Source organism: Neovison vison, chromosome 1, assembly GCF_020171115.1.
Source record: "Neovison vison isolate M4711 chromosome 1, ASM_NN_V1, whole genome shotgun sequence".
NCBI classification, from domain to species: Eukaryota; Metazoa; Chordata; class Mammalia; order Carnivora; family Mustelidae; genus Neogale; species Neogale vison.
In genome coordinates this window covers 141417151-141438219 of record NC_058091.1, presented here as the reverse complement: position 1 = coordinate 141438219, position 21069 = coordinate 141417151, and the positions used below count along the sequence as shown (strand labels likewise).

General features: G+C 40.5%; 1 long non-coding RNA gene across 1 annotated transcript; it reads left to right on the top strand.

Annotated features, from left to right (window-relative positions):
• The first annotated feature begins 828 nt into the window (after nt 1-828).
• LOC122900168 lies at nt 829-20488 on the top strand. The gene is made up of 4 exons (XR_006383191.1): nt 829-888; nt 1658-1768; nt 7104-7225; nt 20010-20488. It is a non-coding gene; the product is annotated as an uncharacterized LOC122900168 (long non-coding RNA).
• Nucleotides 20489-21069: the final 581 nt, after the last annotated feature.

The following is a 21069-nucleotide window of genomic DNA, read 5'->3' as shown; positions in this document are numbered from 1 at the left end:
TCGTAGACTTCAGTCGCCTGACATATCAGCGAGGTAGGTTCCTCTCAGGATTGACTGCCTGATTCTCCTCACAGGAGAATATCCACCTTTGGCTAGAACTGAAGAACCACTCGCGCTCTTCCATGCTTTTCTCTCATTCCTGCCAAAGTGTTTATTGAATCCCTAACGAAAACCACTTGTGCTCTTGAACTTCCCTCTCAGGGGGAGAAAAAAAGCGATTATTGTTTCTTTCTCAGAGGGACACAAAGAGGGATTACCACAGGAAATCCAGAGCGGCCTTAGAAGGGGAGCTTGCATTGAGATGGAAGCCAGAAGCCCCCTGAGCCAACTGCCTCCAAGGGCCCTGGCAGCCAGGCCGGCGTGAGACGCGCCGTGCCACGAAGCCCCCACGTGAACAGAAGAAGCTGTGCCACCCCTCAGCCCCCCGAGGGCCTGGGGAATTCTGCGAACTGTTGCCTGTGGCGGTGAGACTGATTTGTATCTGGGTATGAACTTCAATGAAAACGTGAATTGAACTCCTTACTCAGGAAGGAAACACTGCCAGATTTCATAGGATGAGATTCCAGCAGGGTGTATGGTTTTATGGGGCCGCAGTGAAATACCTCATAGGTTTCCAGTTCATAAAACACTTTCAAAACATGCTCAGCCCTTTTAAGTTGAGGGGACATTATCATGTCTATCTCTAGCGTCCGTCTGCAAATGGAACTCAAATATCCTTTGGGTTGACTACACAGAGAACAGAAGGAAGGAACTGGAAGAAGCTTGGACTGGGGATTCTCTCCCTGGAAATGTTTCTTTCTGGTGGAATTATGTGAGAACAAATGACATCAGAAAATAGCACGCCGGGGTACTTCTGCCAGCTCCATATGGCCCGGCTTGTTTTCACAGGTATTTAATTAATTCAACAATTATTTATTGAGTCCCTGTCATGTGTGGGGTACTATTCTAGGCATTGGGGGGGATAGTGGTCAGCAAAGCAGATCGACTCCCATTCCAGAAGGAGAAAGAACCGACAAATAAATGACCAGAAAATATATTATAAAATGTCAGGTAGACATCACCGCTATGAAGTAAAGCAGCAGAAAGTGGGGTAGAGGGTGTGGGGTGACATTTTAGACGTGTGATTTGCAAAGGCCACTCTGAGGTGGTGACATTTGAGCAGAGGCTTAAATGAAGTGACCTATATGTTGAATCCAGAAAACCAATTTTCTGTATTTTTGAGAGGTGGGTGGATGAGAATAAGCTACTGAAAAGGCTAGGAAGTGATTTTTTAAATTAAGATTTTATTTATTTATTTGACAAAGATCAGAAGTAGGCAGAGAGGCAGGCAGAGAGAGAAGAAGGAAAGCAGGCTCCCCACTGAGCAGGGAGCCCGATATGGGGCTCCGTCCCAGGACCCTGGGATCATGACCTGAGCCAAAGGCAGAAGCTTTAACTCACTGAGCCACCCAGGCGCCCCTAGGAAGTGATTTGGGTTCAGACATGCTCGGCTCAGATAACCATAAGACATGGCTCCCTGGTCTCCCGCGGCGTGGCATCTTTCGTGGCGATGTGGATAGAGCTCTGAACATTTTCTTGGAGACTTTCTGCTGTGTGTGGCCTACAAACCAGTGTGTGTTCTGCTGCCTTTCTGGCTTGACCTCTTTTTACTTACTAGCAAGAAGCGGAAGCTGAAGAATTTTCCACGTTTCAGCCTGAGCAGAAAATTACAGAGAAGAGGCGGTGGAAGACAGAAAAACAAGAGATGAGCAAGAAAGGCATGATCCAAGTGAGTTCACGGTTTTGTTTTCTGCCTTTCTGTAGCTTTCTCACGGGCTGTTCAAAAGTAAATATCTCTGCAAACTGCATTCCTTTTAACAGATATAGTTTATTAAAATGTCTTCCCCTCTGCGAGGTACAAAGGCCATGTTAGCAGATTTGACACTTCCCCGTCATTCGGGGAAGTTTTTTTTTTTTTTTTTTTTTTAAATTTATTTGACAGGCAGAGATCTCAAGTAGGCAGAGAGGCAGGCAGAGAGAGAGAGAGGGGGAAGCAGGCTCCCCGCTGAGCAGAGAGCCTGATTTGGGACTCGATCCCAGGATCCTGAGATCATGACCTGAGCTGAAGGCAGAGGCTTTAATCCACTGAGCCACCCAGGCGCCCCAACAAAGAAGGTTCTAACTTGGCCTGCAGCAGCACGAGAACCAAGCATCCTTCACATGGGGGCCACTGCACTGAGTAAGATTGGGTATCATAGCGTTTGGCAAACCTGTGCTTGAAGTGGCTGATTTAGAGTTATAGAATATGAAAAACACGATTGACTTTAAAAGAGAGAACCATGACCATGATTATTGAATTTTACTCCAGAATTACGCTTCAAACAGCTCAATTGTGTTACATGTAACACAGTGGTTTCTCTGTCCCGAAAGTATTTATTGTCTAAACGAATGCTCATTCACGTTTTAAAGGAAACATCCGTGGAAGGTAGAACTTGCATATGTCTGTGTGGTGCATTCATGTAATTTTAGTGGTGCCCTGCGGCCTGAGGGTAGTTCTGGGATTAAGATGTAAGAAAACATCGACTTTAAACCCCGAGCTTGAGAATTTGATATTTCTGTAACTTGTTTCTGTCCAGGCCCTCTTTTACTGGGGGTAGGCCCTGCAGGATAGCTCACTTACCAAGATTCTTAGTTCTAGATAAGGAAAGTCAGCAGAGGGGCACCTGGGTGGGTGGCTCAGCCGGTTAAGTGTCTGCCTTCGGCTCAGGTCATGACCCCGGGGTCCTGGGATCGAGTCCCACATGGGGCTCCTTGCTCAGCGGGAAGCCTGCTTCTCTCTCTCCCACTCCTTCTGCTTGTGTTCCCTCTCTCTCTCTGTCAAATAAATAAATAAAATCTTAAAACAAACAAAAAAAGTCAGCAGAGGTAGTGAACCAAATGGCAAATGGCCAAATGGAAGGCAGACTAACAATCCCGTAGATAAGAGCACCACTGCCGGTGTCTGACAGACTTAGCTTAGTCATGATGCTTGTCGGTCTCAAACTCTCTAGACCTCACGTTCGTCTGCTATAGATGGAGCTACTTCATGGAGTCCTTTTGGGTTCTTTGCATAAAGTGTTTAGCCAAATAATTAATATTCGATAGTGTTTCAACAAATTCTCTACAAGTATTTTATAATACATATGAAATGACTTTCACAATTTATAGAATTTACTTCTTGAGCGGTCGCCATGGTCTCTGGTTGTGATCACAGGTGCTCTCAATGGTGCTGAATAGGAGCCCTTAGCTAATAGCCATGACAGTGACCTTAGAGACGCCTAATTCTCCCTTCCCCTGAGTGCTCTGCACGAGCCTGGAGTTGTCTTTGATATCTGACTGAGATCTTATTTGTTACTTGACAAAATAATGATAACCAAACATGTACCTTTCAAAGTCGGAAAGAAAGTAGCTAGGGAGTAGAACAGAGTGATAACATTTCCCTTAGGATTATACCAAATTCAATTTAATTGACTTGAATTTTACTTTTTAAATTTTAAAAAAAAAGAACAAACTCTGTTTTTCAGTTGGTGGTGGTGAAAGCAAACAATGATTATTTATTTTCTGACATACAAGTGATTAGCATTGGACTAAAAAGGGTTTAAGAAGAAACCCCAGATTCTGGACCGGTCAGGTTGTAGAAAGAGAGACAATAGTAATTTTGAGGAAATGGTGGTGGCTAGTTGATTCGCTTGTACTTTGAATTCTGATTAATTGTGCATGGCTGTGCACCTACATATACCATAGGAACAAAAATTCCTGGAATCTCAGTAAAATTTATGTAAGAATTATGTGTATAAGGTATAAGTGCTATTTAAAGGGAAGAATTCTAGCATCAAAGGTAAGAATGCTGGCTTGTGTTGAGAAGAAGTAAAAAGTACAGATAAAGATGAGTACAATAGTAATCTTTTGCATAATCTTTTTTTATTTTAGAAAGCATAATCTTTTAAATTCTAATATATTAATAATACACTTTTCCTCAATGGATTACTATGAAATCTATTTCTGTCTAGATTTTACTAGAAATCTATTTCTGTCTCTAATAAAAGGCCTATAATTATATCAAACCCCCACAGTGATTTACTGAGCGCCTACTATGTGGTATGGACTCTGAGAGTCACTTTACCTACACTATTCAATTTGACCCTTTTAGCAACTCATGAACATAGTATTATTATTGTTGTCTTGTAGATAGAAAAAATAAAAGAGGCTCAAAATGCTTAAGTCTCCCAGACAAGATCATACAAGTAGTGAGACGAAAACCCTGTATATAAAACCAGGCTTTTGATATGAAATTCAATATTCGATATATTGCCTTCTACATTAAAACTGTTGGAAATAATTTAATAATCTTGTATAAAGCTTTCTCCATTGCTCTTTTTAAAATAATGCTGTCAGAGGGCTCAAATATGATTGGTGAATTAAATCTTTAAGCTTTATTTGGTTCATCTTTAAAGATTTTGCTCAGTAAATTTTTGTTGAATAAATATTAGAAAAGTAGTTGCTTAATAAATTATTCCTTGAACATCTATGACTATCCAGTGCCATAATCTCCCAAAGTTGGGTCTCTATGGGACCTGCCTGAGGGGGTATGAGCTCAGAATTAGCCCCTCCCCAACATAATTGCCCGACCCCACATCCACACTCCCCCCTCCTCTACCCCTCCCAGTTGTCTACCACTTCTACCAATTCTACCACAATTGACTGTGTAATTTGCAAGGCCTGGTGCAAAAAGACAGTGTAGGGCCCCTTGTCCAAAAACTATCAAGAGTTTCAGAACAGCAGGGGCACCTGGGTGGCTCAGTCATTAGGCATCTGCCTTCCGCTCAGATCATGATCCCAGAGTCCTGGGATGGAGCCCTGCATCGGGGCTCCCTGCTCAGTGGGAAGCCTGTTTCTCCTTCTCCCACTCCCTCTGCTTGTATTGCCTCTCTCACTGTCTATCTCTGTCAAATAAATAAATACAGTCTTTTTTTTTTTTTTTTTTTTTAAGAAAAAACAAAGGGGCGCCTGGGTGGCTCTGTGGGTTAAGCCGCTGCCTTCGGCTCAGGTCGTGATCTCAGGGTCATGGGATCGAGTCCCGCATCGGGCTCTCTGCTCAGCGGGGAGCCTGCTTCCTCCTCTCTCTGCCTGCCTCTCCGTCTACTTGTGGTTTTTCTCTGTCAAATAAATAAATAAAATCTTTTAAAAAAAATAAAATATAAAAAAAAAAAAAGAAAAAACAAAGAATTTTAAAACAGCAACAATAGAGTACTAAACCGAGCCTGGGGCCTTTCTGGGTTTGGGGCTCTGTGAGACTGAAGAGGTTGTATATCCAGGAGGCCATTCGGGTCCAAGGAGATGGGGCTCACTTTTGTATGCTTGACCTCCGAAGAAGAAAGCAAAGACTGCCTCGTCCACGCCCAGCCTTTGAAAGCCATACTTTAGTGCTTCTATAAACATCTTGCTAAAGAAATTACTTTATTTGGATGATAAGTATCCCCTTTCTTCCTCTCCCATCCCCAGAGATGTGGCATTTATTCCGTATGGCGTCCACCACCTGGCTTGAGGGATTTCACCCTTCCTCCTTGGATTGTCCCTATTAACATTTGGGTGGGAAGGATCCGTGCCAGCCTGATCACCTTCCCACCCCCAGTCCACCACCCTTGCCTGGCCCATTACAGGTGCTCAATAAATTCTTGTCGAGGGATCGAAACATCGAATGGTTGGAAGGACATTGGAGGGGAAGTGGAGATGCTTAAAATTCTTATGGCAGTGAATAAAATAGTCGGAGGACGATTTCTCTTCTCAAAAGCCTGCAGGAGATCAACTAAAAAAAATGTTAAGTTCCCTTATTGCGAACCAGTGATGTCAATACTATCTCAACATCCACATATCTTGTTTGCTTGTTTTTGTGTGTATTTTCCCATAGGGAATTGCTTCGGCAAAAGCTGAAGTCAGTGAAGAAAATGAGAGGATTGCAAGGTTTCCTTGCTGGTTTTGCCAAATGAGATGCTTTTATTGTGCTGCTGTTGGTGAACAGAATGAGTCCTGAAGCTAAAATCAGATCTGTGGAAGCTTGTGCGCATGTGTGTATTTGCACACACACACACGGACCCTCTTCAGGAAATTATTTTTTTTAAAGATTTTATTGATTTATTTGACAGACAGCGATCACAAGTAGGCAGAGAGGCAGGCAGAGAGAGAGGGAGAAGCAGGTTCCCTGCTGAGCAGAGAGCCGGATGCGGGGCTCGATCCCAGGACCCTGGGATCATGACCTGAGCTGAAGGCAGAGGCTTTAACCCACTGAGCCACCCAGGTGCCCCTTCAGGAAATTATTTGAAAAATCAGTGAAATAGGGGGTGAATTTGGATCATGAAACTGATAGCATGCTCTCCGTGCTACGGAATTCATCAGAGTATATCTGAAAAGCAAGCAGACAAGTCCAGCAAACCTTAGAGACCTCAAAAAGCCACCAGTACACACAGAAGAGACTGAAGTTGATTTTTTTTTTTCTTCCCTGCCCCTCACAGTAAGTCCAACAGCAACGAATCGTAGGGAACTAAAAATATACGTGGTATACAGTAACTCCCTTCTTTGGCTCTTTCTATAATATATACAAATCTGACTGATAAAAGCCTCAATTGACTCGGCAGCGAGCTGGCTTCTGTCTGATGGAATTTCACTTGGGAGTTTTCACAGGGAGAGCAGTTGGAGCCTTTCTATCTCCCATGCTTCTCTGTGGGAGTCAGAGCCTTATGGATCTGAGCGATAGCAAGAAGCAGTCTGGGACATGTTGGTCGCTGTGTCTGCAGGCATCTGACAACAGGAGGATATGATTGTAGCAATGTGTTTGGGAAGTCTGGCTTTCTCTCTCAAAGCCCTCTTTATTCTATGGTTACCTGGCATTGCATAAGAGCCAGGCAGGCAAATTAAATTCCTTCTATTCAGCCTTGCAGAGAGGTGAAAAAACTCATCTCTTGGCTGGCAATATTTGTCACTGGCTCTGTCCTTGCTAGAGGCAGGCTGCTGGGCATTCGATAGCCAGGCTAGTCAGGAGAGAAGTTTTTCATTTTTACTTATATCTTGACTTTCTCTAATTCTTTCAGGATTGTCCAAATTAATTTAAAGCCCTGTACTTGTATAGACTAATTTCCATGGAGACTCCACCATTTGGCTTTGCCTTTCTCTGCCTCTAAGAGACTTGGATCTAGGAAGACCATAGCATCAGGTAACTTTCAGATTTTTCTACAATTCATTTCTCACTTTTCACATTTAAATTTGGAGTTATTCAACTAATAATCTTGCTATCTTTGAAACCGTCAACCTCGTAATCACTGTACATTGTCCGTGTGCCCATGATGTTGGTCAGTATCATTACATTGTGTTTGATTTGTTCTTGCCATGGTCAACTTGACACATACATTTGTCAAAGTGAAGTTACGTTACCAAAAGAAGAAAGATTTTCTTTCTTTAAAAGATTGTATTTGCTTATTTATTTATTTGAGAGAGAGAGAAAGAAAGAGAGAGAGTAGGAGAGAGCATGAGAGGGGTAAGGATCAGAGGGAGAAGCAGACTCAATCCCAGGACTCTGGGATCATGACCTGGGCTGAAGGCAGTCACTTAACCAACTGAGCCACCCAGGTGCCCCATGAAAACAAATTTTCAAACTTGGTTCAGGTCATTGATTGGTCTGTCAAGCCTCTGTTGAACTTGCAGTATGAAAAAATTTAATTATTAGAGTTATAAAATTATAAAAGTTTGCATATTTTGCTAATAGCTCTAATTTCTCAAGAGAAAGCTGCAGATCGTCCAGCATCTGTAAGTAGATTCAGATCTCTGGCCAAGGAAATTAGAACCTGGGGTTAGGTAGACCTCCAGGTAAAATGTTATCTTTAAGAAATTGCAGAGCAGGGATTAGCAGACAAGAGTCGGCCAAATGCAGTTCTTCTTAAAAGAGAAAGTTGTGCAGGATAAGAATGAGAGAGGGAAGGAAAGGGAGTGAGAATAGCAAGGAACGAAGCAAAGAGAAAGGAAGGAGGGAGGGAGAGAGGAAGAGCCTGCAGAACAATAACAGAGCTTGACATTGATCCAAGAGAACATTCTAAATTGGATTAAGAAAAAGATGCTTTGTAAGTATCTAAAACACTGATACTAGAACAGTCGATCTGGGCTTCAGCAAGACAATTGATATTTTCTTTTTCTTTTAAAAAATTTTTTTTATTAACATATAATGTATTATTTGCTCCAGGGGTACAGGTCTGTGAATCATCAGACTTACACATTTCACAGCACTCACCATAGCACATACCCTACCCACTGTCCATAACACAACCACCCCATCCCTTGCTCCCAACCTCCCAACAACCCTAAGTTTGTTTCATGAGGTTAAGAGTCTCTTATGGTTTGTCTCCCTTCTGATCTCGCCTTGTTTCATTTTTTCCCTCGCTAGCCCCCACAACCTCCCACCCTGCCTCTCAAATTCCTCATATCAGAAAGATCATATGATAATTCTTTCTCTGATTGACTTATTTCACTTATCATAATACCCTCTACTTCCATCCATGTCGTTGCAAATGGCAAGATTTTATTTCTTGATGGCTGCATGGTATTCCATTGTGTATATATACCCCATCTTCTTAAAATTTATCTGTTGGTGGACATCTAGGTTCCTTCCATAGTTTGGCTATTGTGGACATTGCTGCTATAAACATTCGGGTGCACTTCAAATGTAAAGATATTCCTTAATTTCTCTTTCTTCTGTCTTGCTGTTGATGTAGAGAAATGCAACTGATTTCTGAGCATTGATTTTTATATCCTGACACTTTACTGAATTCTTGTATGGGTTCTAGCAGTTTGGGAGTGGATTCTTTTGTTTTTTCCACATAAAGTATCATATCATCTGCAAAGAGTGAGAGTTTGACTTCTTCCTTGCCAATTCGGATGCCTTTTATTTCTTTTTGTTGTCTGATTGCCGAGGCTAGGACATCTAGTACTATGTTGAATAGCAGTGGTGATAGTGGACATCCCTGCTATGTTCCTGACCTTAGGGGAAAGCTCTCAGTTTTTCCCCATTGAGAATGATATTCGCTGTGGGTTTTTCATAGATGGCTTTGATGGTAGTGAGGTATGTACCCTCTATCCTTATACTTGGAAGAGTTTTGATCATGAAAGGATGCTGTACTTTGTTAAATGCTTTTTCAGCATGTATTGAGAGAATAATATGGTTCTTTTTCTTTTTTTTTAAATTAATGTATTGTATCACATTGATTGATTTTCAGATGTTGAACCAACCTTGCAGCCCAGGAGTAAATCCCACTTGGTCATGGTGAATAATCCTTTTAATGTACTGTTGGATCCTATTGGCTAGTATTTTGGTGTGAGTTTTTGCATCCGTGTTCATCAAGGATATTGGTTGGCAATTCTCTTTTTTTGATGGGATCTTTGGTTTTGAGATCAAGGTAATGCTGGCCTCTTTTGTTTGTATTTTTTTGGTGTTAGTTGTGATCTCTCCTCTTTCATTCATGATTTTATTCATTTGGGTCCTTTCTGTTTTCTTTTTGATGAGTCTGGCCAAGGGTTTATCAATCTTATTAATTCTTTCAAAGAACCAGCTCCTAGTTTCATTGGTTTGTACTACTGTTCTTTTGGTTTCTATTTCATTGATTTCTGCTCTGATCTTTATTATTTCTCTTCTCCTGCTGGGTTTAGGCTTTCTTTGCTGTTATTTCTCCAGCTTCTTTAGGTGTAGGGTTAGGTTGTGTACTTGAGAACTTTCTTGTTTCTTGAGAAAGTCTTGTATCACTATATACTTTCCTCTCAGGAACACCTTTGCTGTGTCCCACAAATTTTGAACTGTTGTATTTTCAATTTCATTTGTTTCCACGAATTTTTTCAATTCTTCTTTAATTCCTGGTTGACCCATTCATTTAGTAGGATCTTTAATAGGATGCTCTTTAGCCTCCACGTGTTTGGGTTCTTTCCAACTTTCCTCTTGTGATTGAGTTCTAGCTTCAGAGCATTGCAGTCTGAAAATATACAGGGAATGATCCCAGTGTTTTGGTACCAGTTGAGACCTGATTTGTGATCCAGGATGAGATCTATTCTGGAGAATGTTCCATGTACACTAGAGAAGAATGTTTGTTCTGTTGCTTTGGGATGGAATGTTCTGAACATCTCTGTGATGTCCATCTGGTCCAGTGTGTTATTTAAAGCCTTTATTTCCTTGTTGATCTTTTACTTGGATGATCTGTCCATTTCAGTGAAGGGGATGTTAAAGTCCCCTACTATTATTGTATTATTGTCAATGTGTTTCTTTGATTTTGATATTAATTGGTTTTTATAATTGGAAGCTACCATGTGTTAGGGGCATAGATATTTAAAAGTGTTAGATCTTCTTCTTGGACAGAACCTTTAAGTATGATATAGTGTCCTTCTTCATCTCTTATTATAGTCTTTGGCTTAAAATCTAATAGATCAGATATAAGGATTGCCACCCCAGTTTTCTTTTGATGTCCATTAGCATGGTAAATTGTTTTCCACCCCCTCACTTTAAATCTGGAGCTGTCTTTGGGTCTAAAATTAGTTTCTTTTAGACAGCATATCAACAGGTCTTGTTTTGGTTGTTGGTTTTTTTGTTTGTTTGTTTGTTTGTTTTGTTTTGTTTTAATCCATTCTGATATCCTGTGTCTTTTGATTGGGGCATTTAGCCCATTCACTTTCAGGGTAACTATTAAAAGATATTAATTTAGTTTCATTGTATTGCCTATAAGGTGACTGTTACTGTATATTGTCTCTGTTCCTTTCTGGTCTGTTACTTTAAGGCTCTCTCTTTGCTTAGAGGACCTCTTTCAATATTTCCTGTAGGGCTGGTTTGGTGTTTGCAAATTCTTTTAATTTTTGTTTGTCCTGGAAATTTTTATCTCTCCTTATATATTCAATGACAGCCTAGTTGGATACAGTATTCTTGGTTGCATATTTTTCTCGTTTAGTGCTCTGAATATATCATGCTAGTCCTTTCTGCCCTTCCAGGTCTCTGTGGATAGGTCTGCTATCAATCTAATATTTCTACATTGTATGTTATAGACCTCTTGTCCTAAGCTACTTTCAGAATTTTCTCTTTGTCACTGAGACTTGTAAGTTTTACTGTTAGATGACAGGGTGTGGACCTATTTTTATTGATTTTGAGGGTAGTTCTCTGTGCCTCCTGGATTTTGATGCTTGTTTCCTTCACCACATTTGGGAAATACTCTGCTATGATTTGCTCCAGTATACCTTCTGCCCCCTCTGTCTTTCTTCTTCTTCTGGGATTTCAATTATTCTAATATTGTTTTGTCTTATGGTATCATTTATCTCTCGAATTCTCCCCTTGTGTCCAGTAGTTGTTTGTCTCTCTTTTGCTCAACTTCTTTATTCTCCATCATTTGGTCTTCTATGTCACTAATTCTCTCTTCTGCCTCATTTATCCTAGCAGTAAGAGCCTCCATTTTTTATTGCACCTCACTAATAGCTTTTTTTATTTCAACTTGGTTAGATTTTAGTTCTTTTATTTCTCCAGAAAGGGATTTTATTTCTCCAGAAGGGATTCCCTAACATTGTCCATGTTTTTTTGGAGCCCAGCTAGCACCTTGATAATTATCATTCTGAACTCTAGTTCTGATGTATTACTAATGTCCATATTGATTAGGTCCCTAGCCATTGGTACTGCCTCTTGCTTTTTTTTTTTTTTTTTTTTGTGTGTGTGTGTGGTGAGTTTTTCCACCTTGTCATTGATAGATGAATGAGGGAACAAAATACTAAAAGTGTAGCAACAACCCCAGAAAAATATACACTAACCAAATCAGAAGAGAACCGAAACACAGGGGAGAAAAATGGGGGAAAAAAAGGAGAAAAAGATATTAGACTGGTGAATAGAAAAGAGCCACACACTTGATTTTGGGTGTATTTTGGTCTGTTAGATGAAACTACCTCTCAAAATTTTAAAGAACAAAAACATATATAGGCAAAAATAAGGGTAAACATGATGAAAGCTTGTAATATGACTGCAAAGATGAAAATTTAAGAAGATTCTAAAAGAGGAATTGTTAAGATAAGAAGTTGGTTAAAAAAAAAAAAAGAAAGAATGTGATAAGGCTGGAACTAGAACAAAGCCATAGCTAGATTTAAGGTATATTTTGATCTATTAGAAGTAATTGTATCCTCAAATTTTAAAGAAAAAAACCCTCTATGTATCAAAAAACAAGGTTAAATATAATGAAGGGATAAAATATGACTATAACAATGAAAATTTTAAAAGATTTTTAAAAAGGTATTGATAAGATAAAATAGTTAAAAACCGTTAAAGTAGGGAAGAGGAGAAAATTTAAAAAAATAGAATAAGAAAAAAATAAAATTAAAAAAATTTAATTTTAAAAGACTACGGAATCATGGGGAAAAGCCATGAATTCCACGAATACAGCCATGAATATGCTGTATTCCGTAGCTCTGAAGTTCTACAGTTCTCATTGATTGGTGAACTTGGTCTTGGCCAGGTATTTCTCACTGATCTTCTGCGTGGAGGGGCCTGTTGCCCTGATTCCCAAATGTCTTTGCCTGAGGCAGAATTACACCGCCCTTGCCAGGGGCGGGCTAAGCAATCTGCTCAGGTTTGCTCTGGGGAGCTTTTGTTCCCTCAGCGCTTTCCGTAGAGCTCTGGAGGGCGGGAATGAAGATGGCGGCGCCCAGTCTCTTGCCCCGGGGAGCTGAGAGGTTGGGGCCCCACTCCTCAGTGCGCCCTGGGAGAAAAGCCGTCAGCTCCTCCCCTCTCTCTAGTCTCTGGCCAAGCTCCGAGCTCACTGGCCTGTGAGCGAGCGTTTCTGTCTCTGGCGCTCAGCCCTGTTTGAAGTCTCCAAACCCAGCAGATTCCTGCTGCACTGCTTCTCCCAGAGGAGGAAGGTAAGCGTCGCCGGATCTGCAGCTTGTTCTGTCCCTGCCTGAAGAGCAATGACCCTATGTTGTCCGGGATCACAGTTTAAGGGAACCTGTAGCTGCCAGCTCACTCCCCCACTCTGATACCTGGGGGCTCTGCCTCACGCAGAGGCCCCTGGTCTTTCTGTGACCCTGCGGATCCTGAGACCACACTGTCCCTGCAAGGGCCACCCCCTGACCCCCCTCCCCCACCCCGGCTTAGCCTCTGGAGCGATGTCCCTCAGTGGAGCAGACTCTAACAGTCCCGTTTTTGTGCTGTGCGTCTCCACCGCTTGCTGGGAGCTGCCCCTCCCCCCCGCAGCCTCTATTCCCCTATGTCGCCTTGGATTCATTAATCTGCACATCCTACCTTCTGGAAAGTGGTCACTTTTCTGTTCTTCTCTTCTATCTCCTGTTGAGTTTGTAGGTGTTCAGAACAGTTTGATAACGACCTAGCTGAATTCCTGGGACCCGACGATATTTAGGTCTCTCACTTCTCCGCCATCTTGCTCCTTCCTCTGATATGGACATTTTCTTTTTAGATGGTTGTTACACAGTTCGATAGAGTAGGAATTGATGGAACAAAGCCCACACATTGAGTGCTTGCTGTGTACTCACACTCTGGCGGCATGTCACGGTTTCTGTCCTTGGCCCTGACTTGCTCCTGCTCTTAGTTATCAGTGCACTTGATGAGAACAGAAACGTGTAAAAGAGTATAGATCCTGGAGGGACATTGTCTAGTTTTGAATCCTGGTTCTTCTGCTTACGAGCTCCCTGTGACCTTAGGCAGCTTACTTAACCATTTTGTGCCTCAGTTTCTTTATCTGTTAAGTGAGAAAAATCATGATATCCATTTCATAGCTTTTTATGAATGTTCAGTGAGTTTAAATGTCTAAAATGCTTAGAATGAGGACCGGCACACAAGAAGCACTAAGTGTTAGCTAAGACCAAAATCAGTAATGGTTACACACTGATGACATGCTCACTACATTTACTGAAGAACGGAAGTTGGGAGAAACAATGATATTGTGAAGTATAAACTAATGTAGTTGATCAAAACGAAGAAGATGAGATTGCACACAGACAAATAAAAAATCCCATATTCGAATCCTCAGAAGCCAATTGGAGTAGAGTTGACTTCATTTATTCATTGGCTTTTAAGTCCCAGCGACATGCCAGACACAATCTAATGTACTGTTTAAGAGAAAGAACCAGAGTTAGAAGGAGTTTTGTTTTGTTTTGTTTTGTTTTGTTTTTAAAGATTTTATTTATTTGACAGACAGAGATCACAAGTAGGCAGAGAAGCAGGCAGAGAGAGAGAGGAGGAAGCAGGCTCCCTGCTGAGCAGAGAGCCTGATGTGAGGCTTGATCCCAGGACCCTGGGATCATGACCTGAGCCAAAGACAGAGGCTTTAACCCACTGAGCCACTCAGGCACCCCAGAAGGAGTTTTAATTTAAGGTTGCATCAGTGGGATCAGGAGTATGTTCTCCAGACCAAGTCATCTGCTACCCCAGTCAACCACATCTTGGGCTGTGGATTCAGTTCTAGCTTCCACATTCCAAGAGAGACATTGGCCAATTGCCAGGTGTTCAAAGACAACCAGTCAGCATGGCCTGGGGATTAGAAACTGTGACTTATACTAAAGGGTGAAGGAATCAGGGACGAGTGGACTGGAAAGAATAAGCATGTGAAGGCTAGCAATAAATTTTCTGGAACAGTCCAAGTTTATGGCTACGGTCTCAGTGTAAATGCAAATTGTGTTCTAGTTCATACCTAACATGTGCCCCAATTTAGACAATAAAAATAGGATCTCTCTAATGATGACTTTCAAACATCTTATATGTTTCAATGAGGATGACTTAGACTTATTCCTTAACCAGTCCCCTATTTGTATGTGACAGCAGTGTAACTCAAAATATCTTAAATTAAGAGGGCTTTTGGGGGGTGCCTGGGTGACTCAGTTAAGCATCTGCCCTCAGCTCAGGTCATGATCTCAGGGTCCTAGGATCGAGCCCCACATTGGGCTTCCTGCTCAGTGGGGAGTCTTCTCCCTCTCCTTCTACCCTTCCCCCTGCTTGTGCTTTCTCTTTCTCAAATAAATAAAATCTTTAAAAAGAAAAAAGAAAAAGAAAAAAAAGAGGGCTTCTTGGCTCACATAACCAAATGGTGGCAAAGGCAGAAGCAGAGTTGCCCATGGAAGGAACTAGAACCAGGGTGTTTTCTTTCTGTTTTTCTCCCTTCTCTCCCCTACTCTGCTCCTTACTTCTGCAACAGACTTCATATTCTCCTACTGCTTCAGGGTGCTACAAATTGCTATTTATCAAGCTTAGCAACCAGAGAGAAAAGGAGGCTCTTTATGGTCAGGTTAGCCAGGAAAGGACTTTGCCTCAGTGTGTCTGGGTCAGGGGCAAGGTGAGGGGTAGCGTGGGGAGGCAGGCAGGGCAGACTAAAATAATAACCACTATAAACTGCTATCAGCCAGTGAAAGGCACACAGAAACAGACTCGAGCTCAGTGTGATTATAAAGGCCACCTCCTAAAGATGAGTTTCTGATCACAGGAGGTGTTTAATTATCAGGTGGGTGACATGTGTAAACGGGTTCATGGTTTGAGTTAAGAATTTGGCTAGACAGTGCTTAAATTTCCATACAATCCCAAGATACTTTCCTTCCATAAATTTTCCTTATGTTTTTGCATACTTCATTACAAAGAATTGATGTTCCTAGTGTAAGAAATGGAATAATCGCCACTTTTTAAAATTGCATGGAATTCCAAGGGGCCCAAAATGTACTGCAGAACTATTGGAACCAACCCAGTGAAGCTACATAATAAAGTTAAAGCGTATTCTCTAGGGATCTTTTGCGTTCTGCAATTCCGTGATTTCAGAAAACCAGTCATAGCAAAGGGAGATCATTTGCTTCTGTAGTACTGAGCATAACTTAGATTATCCCGCAGTCACTTTGAGTACTAGAGGCAAGGAAAGATTTCTGAACTGACAGTGGTGAGATACATAGTAAATAATGAAATATTTAGGAAATAAAAATATTAATTAAGGATTTCACAGTCTCTGAAAACTTTATTCAGTCTGTTCTTAACAATTACAAAGCAGAGAGATGCTATAATGGTATATGCTGTTTTACACAGAAATATATGCTGTTTTTTATAATCCAGTGGGAATGTATTCTCCAAACAAGTAATCTGTTGCCCTGGTCAACCACATCTTGAGACCTGGATTCAAACAAATTATATATATAATCATGTATGTGTGCTGTATTACGTGCTGAGTAATGTGTGTGTGTGCACTGAGTAGTGGGTGCTGTATTACTCAGGCTGTGCAGGGGAGGAAAAGTTTTCTTCTACCATCCAGGGTCCCTGGCTGGGACTAAAAACTAAACTGACAAAGACAGATTAGCAGAAGAAAAGGATACACATTTATTTAATATAAGTTTTATGAGACAAGGGTGTCTTCTTGAGGAAATGAGGACCCAGAGAAGGAGCTGTGCATTTTTATGCTAGGTCTGATGAAAGGTGATGTCACAGAGGACTATGGTAGGTTAAGGAACATGAGAGAGGTGTAATAAACTGGGGAAACCCTATTTGTTCAGATATTCTGGCATCCCTTTGTCTTCAGAGATAAGGATGCTCTTTTCCTCTGGATATGGGAAGGGCAACCTTTCACTCGGGGTTTTATGACCTGTTTCAGGGGAGAACGGAAGGAAGGTAATAAAAGTAACCTTTCTGTTTCTGCTGTTTTCTCAAAACTCCTTCAACTTAAAATATTTAATACGCCGAGGTGCCCTATTTTGGGTAGCAAGTCCTGAACCCCATCACTCTGCCATCTGAAACTTTTCCCCAAATTTCACAGTTCAAAAACTGAGCAGATTTCCTTATAACCCATCAAACTAGTCTCTTAGTCTTGCGTATTTCCATGAAAACAAAAGAAAAACAAAGCTTCCTGTTTAGAACAAACTAGAAACTCAGTTTTTAAGTCCAGGGGGCAGTAAGTCAAGAAGATTTCTAGATGTTGGACCCAAATCATCTTCTGGAGTGAAGGCAGGCAGTGGTAATCCAACAGATTTTTTTTTGGTTTGCAGTTTGAATGCCTCTAGTGATATCATCAGGGTGGGCAGCTTCAGCTTGCAGGGCTGAAGGAAAACCCACAGTTTTAACTTTTACTGATTCCAAACCAGAAGGGTAGAAGAAAAAGTGGAAATGTTCATTTGAAGAGTTATAGCCAGATATCAGAGAAAATTAGAATTAAGGATTCAGTCCAGTGTAGAGATAGGTAACAAAAGCTGAAAGATAGGCAACAAGGCTACCGTTTAATACCCAAAAGACTGTGCTATAGTTTTCCAACTGAAATACGTATTATTTTCTTTACAGTCTCCTCCATTTCTATCAAAGATGATCAAAGTAAGACTAATTTGTTTGCAAAATAAATCTAGTCTCATTTAACGTGGTCTGATTGCTTGTGGAAGTGCAGGCAAAATAATAATTGAATGGTTGGCTTCTTTTGGAGGGGTGTGAAGGGGATCTGCCTTGTTGGAACTTTTCATAAAGAATCTCAGATTAGGGACGCCTGGGTGGCTCAGTTGGTTAAGCGGCTGCCTTCGGCTCAGGTCATGATCCCGGCGTCCTGGGATCGAGTCCCACATCAGGCTCCTTGCTCGGCGGGGAGCCTGCTTTTCCCTCTGTCTCTGCCTACCATTCTGTCTGCCTGTGCTCGCTCTCTCTCCCTCTCTCTCTCTGACAAATAAATAAAATCTTTAAAAAAAAAAAAAAAATCTCAGATTAGACTTTTAAAAGCCTCTTGAGATTTGGAAGCCAAGCCAAGTATACTCCATCAGACTAGGCCTGTAATACCTATGAATTTCGGTGAATTCTTCTCTTCTTGTCTCCTGAATATCATTCAGTTCCTGGGTCTGCCATGAGGTGAATTTCCTTACTCAACTGGTAAGGATAGAAACCCTGAAAAAAAGGTATCAGGTGATTTTTTTCAAGGGTTTTTTTTTGCTTCCATAAGGTCAACCTTAGTTGCCTAAAGGTTTCTGGTGGTATTTTATTCTATGCACATCATTCTCAAATATACCATTCTAGTCAAAGCCCTGATAAGATAAGCAACGTTTCCAATTGCATCCTATTTTAAGGACACAAAATCTACAAAAATAGGTTATTGAACTTATGCAAATAAATATATTTCCATGACAATAAGAATGCTTATTAAGAGTTTCTGAATTCTGGAGGGACTGGGTAAGAAGAAAAAGTAATGATTTCATCTTTACCAAACTTTGGCATACTTAACCAAACTCCTGTAAGTTACAGATGGCTTCTGAGAAAAGAGAAAAGGTTTCCTTAAACCTCGAACACAAAACACTAAAGAACCAGGAATGTTTCAAATAAAAAGTTATAAAAATCATAATTATCCTCATCAGTCCATTCAGTTCCCTGTAATTAATTCTTATTCTGCTTGATCTTGAATTAGCAGTTCTATGAATTTATCAGCTTTTTCCTTAATTCTAGAAATTCTCGTTCAGTTGAGTGGAATAGTCTCAGTGTTACGCCAGTGATTCTGGGGGCAGCCCTGCCACCTGTAGCTATTGCAAGTGCTTTCACAGACCCAGTAAGTCAATAACTGCCTGTGAATGACAAAGGGCTTAAAAGGGGCCACGGTTAAAGATCTGATAAGAGTTCATTTGATAAGGAAGTTTAGTTATTTCTGTGACATACAACATTTTCATGTAGTAATTGGGCAATGAGGGTACGGACAAATGTCTGTGAACTTCATGTAATTTCTTGAATGTCCATACACCTATAACCTACAAAGGTTTAGACTCACTTCCTATCTGGTGTTGCTCCCCATGTAATTTAACATGCCAAATAAACCTAATTAATGTTCCCATCTCTCCTGTAGGTGGTAAGAGAAGAAATCTTTTGAGATTTCCCAGAGATTCTCTGAGAAAGTTAGTTTGAGGTCAAATGACCCCATTTCATGTTGATTTGGAAAAACCGTACATAATGTCCAGGGTCAGACTTGATGAACTAGGATAACACCTCGTTATCAAATTATCTATTTGGCCAAAGTGGCATAAAATACTTCAAAGATAAATACATATGGCTGTATTGTATGATTGTTAAAAAAGAAAAAAACACCATTGCTCTTTAATGTTGAGAAGGTTGGGGGTTTTTTTGGTTGTTGTTTTTTTGTTTGGTTGTTTCTTTTTTTTTCTTTTAACTAATCAAAGACCTGATTAAGACAACAGAAAGATAGGAAAATATTTTAAGACACAACATCTTGGTTTCTCAGAGAAATTACCTAAAAGGTTAAAAAAAATCTTTTGTGGGTTTTTTGTTGTTGTTGTTGTTGTTGTTGTTTGTTTTTCTGTAATTTCTTAATCTAAGAAAAGACTTCTGTTTTAGCAGAGAGAGAAACCAAATTCTAGTTTTGCACCAATGGAATTTGATATTTAGGTCCATTTAAAAAAAAAAGAAAAGAATTTATAAACAAAACTATTCAATCTTAGGAGCTTAACCACATATAAAACTCCTTTTTTGCAACTGCTTGCAATTTTCTTTTCTTTTCTTTTTTTTTTTTTAAAGATTTTATTTATTTATTTGACAGAGAGATCACAAGTAGGCAGAGAGGCAGGCAGAGAGAGAGAGAGAGAGGAAAGCAGGCTCTCCGCTCAGCGGAGAGCCCGATGCGGGACTCGATCCCAGGACCCTGAGATCATGACCTGAACCGAAGGCAGCAGCTTAACCCACTGAGCCACCCAGGCGCCCCGCAATTTTCTTTTCTTTAAATCCATTCAGTTTTTGTCCTGTACTTTTTCTTCTTCTCATTCTGGAACAACTTGTCATTCTACTTTACCTTGATAAAACACATCTTATTTTCCTTGCATATAGGGTTTTTCTTACCCTTATTATTCTCATTAGTCTCATTTATGAACATTAATTCAAAATTTTAATCAGTAATCTTTCTTTTTCAGTGAAAAGTAGGATGTAAGAAATTTTGAACTGACATATATCATCCTGGAGCTAATTTATTAATACATCACTTCATAATTTCCAGAGTGATGCGAGCAAAGGCCCTGCGTCCCGCCAGGAGGCCGCAACATAAATGAAAGAAGGGGAGCGAGAGAGATGGATGCGATGTAACTCACTGTATCTTTATTGGGACGAGGGTCGCACCGCTATCGAGGCACGCCAGTCCGCTGATGTCGCCACGGAGAAGGAGACATCGCCTCACAATCTAGACAGAGAGGTCACCGCAGACGTTGAGACTGGGAACCAGCGAGTGGTCGGCCGCGAGACTGTCGGGGCGTCGGCAGCACCGGCGATGATGTTCTCCCGACAGGGAACTCGCTTCGCTCAGTCCAACCCGATGCCTCTTTTTATGTGCTGTGCTAAGTCTCCTTCATGAACATATCACATCACTTGTTCATATGCTTCCACTCCACAACACACACACACGTAAACATGTTTTTGCAACATTTTTGCAATATCATTTCACTGGTCAAAATATTTACAGCTCATTGCTCTACGTTGATCTTTATCACGGCACACACGTTAGTCTTATCACTATACACACATTGGTCTAGGCTTCCTCGCTATGCTTGTTTATCTGCTCTGAATGTTTTTGACTTGTTTACGTTTAGTTGGAGTAGGGGAGGCCTACTCCATTTTTATTTATTTATTTATTGCATTTATTAATTAAAGGTTCACACTCACTACACAGAGTCATATGTCTTTTTCACTATAAAATTTATCATGTTTATTAACTGACCCAAATATATCTAGCTTCTCTATACTATACAAAACCAAGATGCCAAAGATAGATAAACTTATATTCAGTCATCAATATTTTAATGTTTTATCTTATTTAGGAATAATCTCTATATTCAAATGAATCTTAATCTTTTGGCCTAACTTGGTATAGCTTTAAGGTTTAAAGTCATCAAAAAGAGTTCTGAAATTTTTAAAGTAGATATTATAAAACATAATTTTGTTGAAAAGTTCATTTACAAACTTTTATGCCACTTACATTCACTTGATTTATTTGTTTTTAACAACTATATTTGAATAACTTATGAAAATTTCATGAGACAAAACAAAGTTAGCCATCTTCTTAT